This window comes from Meriones unguiculatus, chromosome 2 (genome assembly GCF_030254825.1).
Source record: "Meriones unguiculatus strain TT.TT164.6M chromosome 2, Bangor_MerUng_6.1, whole genome shotgun sequence".
Classification (NCBI taxonomy): Eukaryota; Metazoa; Chordata; class Mammalia; order Rodentia; family Muridae; genus Meriones; species Meriones unguiculatus.
The window spans coordinates 76,677,434-76,689,545 of NC_083350.1; the positions used below are offsets into that span (position 1 = coordinate 76,677,434).

At 46.8% G+C, this 12,112-nt stretch overlaps 1 protein-coding gene and 1 pseudogene across 1 annotated transcript in view; both read right to left on the reverse strand.

Annotated features, from left to right (window-relative positions):
* Colec12 (collectin subfamily member 12) overlaps positions 1 to 12,112 on the reverse strand; it is a 160,795-nt gene that overhangs the window by 26,980 nt on the left and 121,703 nt on the right. The gene's annotated exons all lie outside the window — the stretch shown is intronic.
* On the reverse strand, positions 3,624 to 4,074 carry LOC110562772 (ER membrane protein complex subunit 8-like; annotated as a pseudogene).

Below are 12,112 nucleotides of genomic sequence, written 5' to 3' on the forward strand. Positions count from 1 at the left end.
GCCTGGAGGCTACGTGACTGTACACAAGCTGGTCCTGGAAGCCTGTCTCCCGGACGACTCCAGGTCAAGTTGATAATCAACCCTAACCAGGACAATGAGTTTGGATTTAAACCCCATAAGCAAGAAGAGTTTTATGCCTTCCTATACCATGAAAATATTTTGAAATTAAACAAACTCACCACAGCAATAAAGCCCATCTAATATTATATCATGTTGTCATAGTTATGATTTTAAAATAACATACAACTTCAAATCACATTTCGCTAGGATATTCAATTATTCTCCTCTTATACAATACTTGCTCAGCACAGCCTCTCCCCTCTCCACTCTTTCTGGTTTGCTCTCCCCGACCTCCCTTCCAGATTCACTGCTCTTCCATTTCCCTTCAGAAAAGAGCAGGCCTCATAGGGATTTCAGTCAAACATGGCACAACAAAGATGCAATAAGACTAGGCACAGACCCTCGTGCCAACGCTGGACGAGGCAACGCAGTGGGAGGAAAAAGGTCCCAAGAGCAGGCAAAAGAGTCGAAGATATACCCACTCCCACTGCTGGGAGCCCCACAGACACCCCAAGCTAAACAACCACAGTATGTATGCAGAGGGCCCAGAGCAGACCTGTCCACAATCGCTGCTTCACTCTCTGTGAGCACCGCTGAGTTGATTCTGTGGGCTGGTATTTTCAGTGTCCTTGACCTCTCTGGCTTCTACAATCCTTCCTCTCCTCCCACAGTTCCTCAAGCTCCACCTAATATTTGGGTGTGGGCCTCTGCATCCGCTCTGGGAGGACGCCTCTCTGATGAAGGATAATCAACCACTTAAAGATTACATTTTATTTACTTATCTGTATGCGCACGGACACACGTGCCACTCTGTGCATATGTAGGGGGGCCCTGGGGATTGCACACAGGTCATCAGGCTTGGTAATAACTGCCTTTTCCTGCTGAGCCACATAGCTGGCCTTATAGCTAGAATTTTAATAAACATCTCTATTATACAAAGACACTTAAAACAACCCCATCTTCTTGTTTCCGACATTATATTAAACAGAATTCTGAATAACACTACAGAAAAAAAAGTGGAAAAATGTTTATGAAAATAAACATTTTTGCAAAGGCTTTAAAAATAACATTTATTTTTAAATGTGCACACAGGGAGGTCAGAGGACAGCACGTACATTCCTAGCCTGAGGGTTCCAGGTACAAATTCAGGCTGCCAGGCTTGAAAGGTGCCTTTTTCTGCTGAGCCATTTTGCTGGTTCACTGAAGACCTTCCCAGAACTTCGAAGCTGCTTACTATGTCCTGGGCACTGGGCACACTCGGATTACGGAGACAGCCACACCCGCCTAAGCCAGGGCTCAGCTTTCCCTAAGCAGTGAACCACTTTGTTTTTAATGAGGCGACTGTCTGTTTTACTATATTAGTATCCTTTAGTATTATTTCCTGGGGTTGTTTTTTGTTTGTTTGTTTCTTGGTTTTTTTTTTGACAGGTGCTCATTCTAGCCTCACATCTTGGAACTCACAATGTAGCCCAGGCTGGCCTCCTCTTCTGGCAATTCTACTGTCTCAACCTGAGCTCTAGGATGCCTGGTCAGTATCCTGTTGTTTTTGTTTTTTGTGGTTTTTTGAGGAAGGGCTTCTCTATACAGCCCTGGATTTCCTGGAGCCGCGCTGGCCTGATCTAACATCTGCCTGCATATGCCTTTAGAGTGCTGAGATCAAAGACAAGCACTACCATGCCTGCCTGGCTTAGTATCCTTAATTCTTAAAGGCAATTCTAGAGGTGAAAAATTCCTTTAACCACAGCACCTAGGAAGCAAGGGTAGGTGGATCCTTTAGTTCAGGGCTAGCCTGGTCTACACATCAAGTTCCAGACCAGCCAAGACCAGTTAAAACAAGACAACGCCCCCCACCCCATACCTCAACCCCTCCCAAAAAACCCAAAACAATTACATGGAAAATTCACTGAAATTTTTTAAACTGATAAAAAAAAAATCCTATAATAGGCCCCATTTCAACACATGTGTAGTGTCTACCGCACATTTAGAGCAGGTGAGACAGGCCTATCTTTTCATCATTGCCTTATGGTGAAATCTTACAAATCCTATCTAAAGTTTTGGAATGTTTAAGAAAACTTTACATTAATAGTGTGTACTACAAGTACACTTTTTAGTGCTTCTGTTGTTATGCTAAAACACGGACCAAAATCAACGTGGAAATAAACAAGAGAGGAAAGGTTATGGCTTAACAGTGCCGTGTTTGCATGTCAAGTTGACAAAGGGTCAACTGTCTGATGGTGATGACTATTCTCAGTTGTCAGCTTGATTACACCTAGAACTTACCCCAAACTGCTGGGTACACCTAGGAGGGATGCTTCTCATTGTATCATTCGAGCTGGAAAAACCCACCTTGGCTCTAGGCCACACCTTGTGGTGGCAGCCTATATAAAGAACATGAAAGGAGGAAGCTTTGGCTTGTTGCTTGTTTACCCTTGCTCTCACCGGCCAGTTCACTCTTTCCATGGCATTAGAGCCTACTTTGTAATTTCAGCAAATACTTAAGACCAGCAGAGACATCCAGACTTGTGGACTAGATTCTTGGACTATCCATCATTAGACCATAACCTGTGACTAATAAATCCTGCTGTACACACACACACACACACACACACACACACACACACACACACACACAATCTCCCCTCCCCCATTCTATCAGTTTGGAGGACCCTAACACATTGCTGGTTCGTTTTTGTCAAGTTGACATAAACTAGTGTAGTCACCTGGGAAGAGGGAACATCACTTGAGGAACTGGTGCCATTAGATTATGGACGAGCACACTTGTGAGCAGTGCCACCCCAGGCAGGTGGTCCTGAGCCATGTGTGAAAGCAGGCTGAGCGAGCCATGGAGGAGAACAAGCCAGTAGGCAGCTCCTCCATGGCCTCTGCTTCGGTCCCTGCCCTTTGATCTGAGAGTTATAGGGTGAAATAAACCATTTCCTCCCTAAAGTAGTTTTGGTGCTTTATCAGAGCAACAAAAACTTAACCAGGACAGATGGGTAGATGCTGTAAGAGGTTAAAATGTCCACCAGAGGCTGGGAGGCACCTTAGTGGGGAGGCCCTGGCTGGGTTCTGCTCCCAGAGATGGAGTCCACCAGAACTATTTGCTAGCCATAGCTGTAAGGCAGGTGTCGCTCCCCATTCAGGTTTCGGAGCTAGGTAAGGATGCTTTGATGAGCAGTGTTTTCCAAAAGAGCTTTGATGGGCAGCACAGGACCAAGAACCAGAGCCTAGGCGGCCCATACCGCTCCACAGCCCTGCCCTGAGTGCTGCTGACTGGACCCCCTTCCAAAGGCACACAGCACAGACCAGCAGCTTCCCATCCGGCTAACCCGCTAGTCCCCTAAATTTAACAGGTTTTCCTCTTCTCTGTAGTGGAGTGGCCCTTGCCTAGCACTCGTGCAGAACTGCTTTGTTGATCCCAGGGTTTAGCCAGTCGTTCCGAAGGTCATCCAGGAGCGGCTGTCCAGGAGTGAAGCCAAGATCCTCTGGCCAGTCTTCACAGTAGTCGCTGCAGGGCAGGCAGGAAAAGCCAGCCTCACACCCAACCCAAGAGCACAAGGCTGCTAAGGGCAGAGCAGCTGTGCTGCATGGCATGGGTCTCCGCGTCGCCACCTGGTCTCATGGTGCTCGTACACATGGATCGTAGGTGCTATGCAGTCCTTCGTGGACTTGGCATTGTCTACCATGCTGAGTGCAGCGTCACTGAAGCCCTTGGTGATCCCGGAGGCCACCTTCACGCCACCTGGTTTGTGGGGTACCCTTCACACGCTCATTAGCTTGATAACAGCTGGGAATTTGCACCATGAGTCCATCAGGGTGAGTGCCACCTCCGTTCCGGCATGGGTGCCATGGCCACCTTGCCGTGGAAGGGCGGGATGCAGTCCACAAAAGTGTGGCTGCCTGAGCGTTGCGGATGCTCCTTTGAGGCCTCTGCTCCTTGGCCACCAGAAGCCTATTGACGGCACAGTGCGGGTACTTAGAGCTGTGTAGCATCATCTTGCAGTAGGCGGGTGGTCAGCTCCTTGACCGGAATGCCAAGCCTAGCTGGCTGGTCACGACAGATGCCCCACTATACAAAATGCAACCCCGCTGCATCCCGAGGCAGGATCCTGCCTCCAAAAGCCGAAAATAAAGTTTTCATAAATAATTTTAATGAAAAGAGGTAACTTTTTATTGCCTACAGTTCAACTCTTTGAGAACAACCTAGTTTAAATGAAAAAAAAAAAAAAATCAGCATCCGTGCTGCAAGAGACTCCAGAAACTGACTCACGGAGAGGAACTTTTCCATCTGACTGATTAGAAATGCAGAGGACAAGACTGTGGGTGTCTTAATGTGGAATTCACATCACACAGAGGGTCATGTATCCAGACAGTCCCCACTAGCCTACCCTGCTTCCCTGCGCTTTGCCTGGAGCCCCACAGGAGTGACAGCCCATACAGTGCCGATCTAGACCTGCACTCGTAACTCTTGCTGGGCGAGTCGTGAGGACCAGACTATAGTCGAAACCTCTCCTTTGCTTTGCCACTGTATGCAGTGCCTTTCTTCAGCGGACAGTTCTATAGCTGTGTCTACTGCAAAGTGAGGACACACAGTCTTGACAACGGCTGAAGCTTAACACTCGGACCAGTGTTCTGTGCCACAGGCAAGAGGTAGGCGGGAGCCCAGTCTATCTTTCCTGTCTCCCAGCAGGCTCCTCGAGCTTTGAGGGGCATGAGACTTACCTGAAGGGCTCATTACCGCAGGCTTTCTGACTTGGGAGACTGAGGAGGGGCTGGGGAGAGTGAATGTCTAACATCCAGGAGATCAACTTCTCAAACCTGAAAGGGCTTCAAGATCACAGTTTCAAAATGCAGATTCCAATCCAGTAAGTCTGAGCTAGGAGTCACATTTAGCAAGGCCTAGATGATACTTCATCTAAGGACCACAATTGGAGGAACAGAAGTTTTTGTTCAGAAGCTGATCGTGACCGTAAGCTGCCGATTTGCTGACAGTCTTTTGATGAAGCTGTAAACTCACACTCATGCATCAAACACACCTACAATAAAATCAGTTTTTTTTTGTCTAGGTGGGAAATGGTGTTGCCTAGAGACAGGGTCTCTCAGTAAACCTCACTGTTCAGTCAGGCTGGCTGGCTATAAGCTCTGAGGCTTTCCCTGTCTCTGCCCACAACATGCTGGGTTTTCAGGTACACCACCATGCCTAGCTTTTTTACATGGGTGCTAAAGATTCAACTCTGGTCCTCTTCTTGCAGAGCAACTACTCTTCTCCACCGAGCCATTTCCTCCGGTCCCCACCTCACTTCTTTAATAGCCATGTATTTATTTTCTGTGCTGCCTCATGCCCATTGCTGCCCCAATGACTACATCTGCAAAATACATCTCCAACTTCACTCAACCTACACACCACTGTCCAAACTGCTCAGGTGGTTAAACTCAAAAACACTGCGCATGTGCCTCGTCTACTTATTCTTCAATTTATGAGTCCCCACAGATCCTCCTAGAGGATATTTTCATCACTGTCATGATCACCTAGCTTCCTGAGGTTCAGTGGCTTCAGACAGAGTACCAAGTCCTGTGCCGAGTCCTTTACGGGTAACATCTGGAGCCCACAGAACAAGCTACAAGGAGGCTCAGTGGTGACAGCTTAAGCACCATCTTACACACAGCACAGCCGGGATTCTGACTTGAGTCAGCCTCTACAAGCCACCATCTCTGTACTACACCATGACCTCTGACCTGATCATCCTCTCCATTTTCGCTGCCACTGTCTCGGTGTGAGATCGCTACCCTGCAATGGAAGCTTTCTTTTCCATTCCCACCGGAATCCAGCCTCACCATCCAGTAAAATATTGCTGTCCTCATGACCTCTGCCAAGAAGGAAAAGACAAAAACTTTCAATGTTTTGCCCTTAACTAAAAGATGGACAAATGCATGGACATATACATATACAAACTCCAGCTCAAAGTTTCTAAAATCTGGAGGTTTAAGATAAAGTTGGGTTATTGAGATGGCTCAGCAGGTGAAGGCACCTGCAGGCGGACCTGGCTTTGATCTCATGGTAGGAGACCCAACTGTGACTCCCACAAATTGTCCCCTGACTTCAACTTGTGCACATGCACATGTGTGCACGAGGAAACACATACACACACACACAAATAAATAAGTAAAAATTAATCAATATAAAACAAAGCCTCTTATATTCAGAGGATATGAAAGTGCTATTAAAACCAGGAGAAAAAAAATCTAAGTAGATCTGCAAACATGTCATATTCCATGTTGAGAAAGAACACATGGTTTTGGTGGACACTGTCAGATAGGAGAAAAACAGACACATAGATATTGGGCCAATCTCCTGCAGAAAGATTAGATGCTACTGAGGCTGGGGGTGGGGGGGCCATTCCCTTGGGTTTGGGGGCTTGTTGCGTATAAGCTCTTCACACTTCTCCAGGGTGATTTCTTACCCTCTACAAGAAGACCCTTTGAAGATTTGGTTGGAGAGATTATGATGAACAATGGAATCTGCGAGTGTGAGGGTAATAAAGTAAAGTGAAGGGTCACTGTGCTACTGATGGGGACATGAGGCCCAGTGAGGTGAAACAAGACTAGAAGACACGTGTCCTGACTGTCACAGGCATCTGTCCTTCCTGTCCACCTCTGTGTGCTAGCACTGGGTTGCCACCGGGCATCTTTGCATGTGGGATGCACAAAGATCCGATCCCACACAGATGCAGCAGGCACACATTCCAAAAAATGGGGGTACTTCCTGGCAGTGTGAACTTCTCACTGCTGACTGTCAGCATTAATCAATATCAGACGGCACAGCCTGCCTCCCTTTCCACTTGACACACTTTCTCTGGCTTGTTGTTTTCTCCCTCAGGAGACTTATTTTTAATAAGAACTCTGTTTTATCTTTCCTTCTCTGACTTCCCCTGGGACAACATCTGGCCAAACATATAGATGCCTACCTCAAAGAGGCCCTGCAGGCGAACGTAGCCTCTCTCTCTCACACACACTCAAATATCTGAGAGAGATGTCCCCCTGTTACCAGCCTTTGTAGTGTGTGTTTACTTAGCATTACTTTCCAGAGACTAGGGACTTTGTTCTCATGGGGGCTGAGGGAGGTGGAAGAAGAGCACGGGGGACCAATCTTTACAATGCTGGGCATCAGAGCTTTCAGTTCAGGAAGCAGAGCGACAATGCCCCTTACCACCAAGAGATCTGGCTTCTTGAAAAACTTGCCCCAAACAGCACATGTGTAATGCAGCTGTCCACAAGCAGAAAGGGCCTTCAGGATCCATGCTTTCCCACTGGCTATCCTCTTGAACTACTTCCCACTCTGGCTCATTCTTGGCTCGTGGTTTGAATGTATTTTCCAGTGTCCAAGTCTTTATTATTCAAAAACCTTTGGGGGCCGCATAAAGCCAGAATCAGTCTGGTGAACTTGAACAGCCTACTAAAGTTAAGACTAGGCAGACAATTTGGTCTCCAGCGTCTACAGTCAAAAGTTCTCTCTGCTGCCCTGTTTCCAACAACACATGTTTTAAGTAAGGGTGGGATGGGATGAGGCCACCAACCAGGGGTGGTTAGCTGGCTGCAGGAATAACTGACATGCCCCAAGAATGCCAGTACAAAGGGCCAGAGGAATTCATCAGGAAAGAGAATTCCTTTTGGCTGTGGTTCTCCAGAAAGAGCCCTCCCAAGTACTGTGGTCCAGGCTTCAATCCACTCTGTTTTTCTAATCTTTCTGAGAAAGGGCAGGGGCCATTCCCTCCTCTGCTGTGTCTGCTTGCCATGTGTGTCACCAGAGATGGGCTTGTCCATTAAGAAGGGTACACACTGACTCAGCCTCTTCCTCGCTAGGTAAGGGTTGCACTGTGAACATAGTAGAACAACCTGGGTCATTTTAATCACCTCGAGTGTCTATTGCTGGTTGGTGTCATCATCAAGACCATGTGTCCAAAAAAAGAAGCACCACGAAGCTAGTAGATTGCAAAATCCCAAAGACCGCAGTTTTGATCTGAGATTTGAAGTGAACTTTTCCTGTGGCTTTTCTATAGTTACTAATCTATTGCCTGGTGGCATATATTCCCATAAGTCTAAGAGAATGGCTTGGCTTTAACAGTAAAACTGATGAGTCAAATAAATACCTACACATAATTAGAATTGTCCTCCACAGCAACAAAACAGAGCCCACATCCTGGCTAGCTGCTCAAATGTTATGAAATCGCAAAAGGTTACATGCCGAAACCCTTTCATCCCACAAACAGTTAGCTTGTCCTCATTACACAGGCCATTTAGTATGTGATACAATCTGGACTTTGTTAGTATAATTCTTTTTTATTATTTAGTGATCCAGTTTCCTAAATATACATCCCAGTGTTGGACACCTTAGCATGCCAAGTTTCCTGGTGTCATGAGGAATCACAAGAATGGAATCAGGACAAGAAGTGGTGATGAAGTCACATTCTGTACAAACAAGCAGTGAGTCTCTTAGCAATTCTATTCATGAACATTTATCCAAATCAGAAAAAGAGATTATCTTGAAGATAGCTCTGTGAGTAAACCCTTCCGTATTTATTAAGAATTTACTCTAACAGTCTATGCATTTACCAATAGTATAGTGCCTATTTATTTTTCCTACATATAAAAAGAACAGCAGTGGTTCTAGTTTGACTTTAATTTTTTAAGAGTAAGTATTATTTGTTTAAGATTTAAAGTTACTCCCTGACTTTTTATAAAGAATTGCTATAGGCAAAACCAGATGGAATGGTCCCACTCAGAATATAGAGTGTCTGCCAGAATGTGCAGCATCTCAAAACAACAACATTATTTTCTCTTTGTGGGTTTTACATAATAAGAATTCTTTATCAGATGAGCTGTCCACAAATGCTTACAGCTCTGAGCAGAGGACTCACTGTTGGCTGCAGAGGTCAAACATCACGTCTCCTCCATACACCCTTCCTGGCTGCTCCCCTCCCTCCTGGCTGCATTCCTGGTTGTTTCACTCTACAGCCCAGGGGGGATGGACGATGGATCCCAGCAGTCCTGACAGCTTCATTATCTGGTTCTACTACTATGCAGGGTTCTGCTGTGATTAAGCTCTGAATCTTTGCACAAGAAGAACTCTGGTGATTTAGCTCCAGCTTGGGCCCTGAGAGTCTGCCACAAAAGTAAGACAGACACACATCACGCACAGAGTCGGAGGGGCCACCAGCCATTTTCATGCCTGGTGCAGAGTTTGTGACAGGAGCATCTAACAATTATCGCTATTTCTGGGGACCCAACGTGGGCCAAATTATCCCTCCTTGCTGCTTACAATTCTTTTAATAACCCCTCAGAGCAGGAGGTCCCATGGTCGCTTTACGGACTTTAGAAAACTGGAGAGTCAAACAAGTCGAGTTCCCTAAACCCTGTTGCAGAACTGGGGCATGGGCACAGCTCTGTCACACACTCTTCAAGCTTATTTACTTTTAGGAAAACAAAACAAACAAACAAACAAACAAACAAACAAACAAAAAGGTTGCCTAGCTAGCTAAACTTGGGAGAGCTGGCGGTTGCCTAGCTAGCTAAACTTGGGAGGGTTGAGCGTGAATGACACATCAAGTCAGAGTAAAGCAGCACGGAACATTTTATATGATTAGAGCGAAGCTTTCTCAGATGCGAGCAATAAAATTTAGTCCCCATTAGCTATGACAGGCCCCAGGCTTCTGCAGGCTGGAATTCTTCCTTTCTATATCAACATACCTGAGCAGCAAGCAAGATGGTTCCACCCTGAATAAATGCTCATTATTCCATGAGAGGTCAGGCTCAGCTGTAGGTCTGTGGTCGGAAGGCCTGTTGGCCCCTCATGGAGGATAACTGCACCCCCTCCCTGCAGGGAAGGTGGGGTTCTGAGGACAGAGTCACTGGGCTGACAAGGCAACTGTGATTTCAAGGCAAACTATGGAGCCTAGAGGGGCCTCCTGCAGCTTAGCCTGGAAAGCAGATCAAGTCAGCTGCCTTTAGCGTTTCCTTCTATTACACTGATGTACCACACTGAGAGGGAAATATCAAAGATCAGCCTCCGAAGTCACTGACCGACAGACCTGAACGAATGCCGTGGTCAAGCTTGCCAGAACTAAGCACATACAATTAACGGACGGTAAAGACAAGGCTCACCAATGGCAATTAAAAGACAAACTGTCTGCAGTCTCTAAATCTGAAAAAATAAAAACCAAAAGTCCAGCTGGGGTACATTGTGAAACAATTTTTTTTCCTACAGAAGGTATCACAATCCCCTTTATTTAGAAATCTCAATAGTGTCTACTGTCAATGTATCCGTTCCTCTAGTGTAAGGAGGTTCTATGATTATTAGGCTGGTGCCTGATGCCCCACAGAACTCTTCAGACCCTAAATGTCACCATACCACTGTGCTCATCTCTCCCAACAGTCTTTACGATGAGCCGAGAGTATAAGAAGTTCTATTTGAGAAATAAGAACGGGGTGCATGCTATAGCAGGCAGCAGGGACGAGAGTCTGGGGTCCTGAAGCCTGTGTCCTCCTCATTTACTCTCTGGGCTTTGATACTATCCTTCTTTTCCTAAAGTGGCCTCTCCGTCTACCAAACAATTTCCTTCTGACTAGCCAACCTCCTTCCCGATGGCTCTCTTCCTCATCCGCCTTGCAGCCAGCCCAGCTGCGCCTGAGCCCTCAGTGTTGACTGCACTGTGCCCACTCATCTGTGTGTTCTCAAGTGACTTAAATGCTGTTTTCAGGACTCCTCCTTAGAGGAATGGGGATTTAATTTTTTTTTTCTGTAGTATGGCTTTTTCGTTTCTCCGAACAAACAAGCATTCTCTGGCATCTTGCATGCCATGGACTGCACTGAGTAAGACTGGAATGGAGACAGAGTACCAGAGAAAGAAAGGTGGCTCCCGCTCACTCTCCTTCACACTGAGGGGAAACAGCTCTCAGGGGCACGGGATAATCTCCTCTCCCACATCTGTGCCTGCCCTTGCAGACGAGGAGTGACAGAACGGCCTGGCTGTTCTGGCCAGGGTGTAGGCATCCTGGGAGAGGTGCATGAAAGTCAACACCCACATACTGAGCGAGCTGCTCCACCGGAAGGAAGCTGGCTGTCTGGTAGATGTCGGAGTGGCAGTGGAGTTGGGGAAGGCGTGTGAAACGCGCCTTGGGACCTCTCCTAGACAGTGTCAATGGCAGCAGGCCACTGCCACTTCGTCTTCTACATTCAGCACCCACACAGCTGAACTGCACAAGGCAGAGAGTGACATGAAAGCCCACGCCCCTCCCTCCCCCCCACTTGCCTCTAGTGTTGGTGTTTTAAAAAGTGTCACTTTGGGGCAACCGAAGGACTAACAAAATGACACAACTGAGCAGAATGAACCTCAGTTAATGACAGGTTGTCTGCTTTTGATGGCGGAAACAGTGTCCGGTGGGAAGATTATGGGTAATACAGGTGCTCACATCAAAGCCTCAACCTGTTCTCTCATATGCGCTCTTGCTTTCTGGTTTTCCGAGGTGTGTGTGTAAAGGTGTGTTTTAAGTGTTAAGGTGTGTGCACTTGGAGGCCACAGGAAGACACTGAGTAGCTTCCTCAATTCCAGCTCCCTGTTTCTCCTTAAGACAGGGTCTCTCCCTGACCTTGAGCTCAGTGTCAGCTGGCCAGGGATCTAGCATCATCCTGTCTTCAACCCACAGTGCTGGGATCCAGGCAGTCATGCCTGCCTTTGCTTGCACAGCCCATGTTCTTTCCCGCTGAACAGTTTCTCTAGCCCTACACTTGCTTTCTTGATATACCAAGGAAACTAGTATGCCAGTGAAGGGGGAGGCCCTTCAATTCGAACAAAAATAAAGTAAGCCCGATACACACTTCTCATTCTTCTATGGATGTATTTCCTCTTTCCTCAAGAGAAAGAACACTTACAATTGAGAGGAAAGGAGCCTAGACAGTGACAGACTCTATGCTAGTGTCCAGTCTATCTTGCACTGGACATATCTTGGTCTAGAACCTTAACAGGAAACAAGTCAGCCAACTTAAAATGACCCAAGT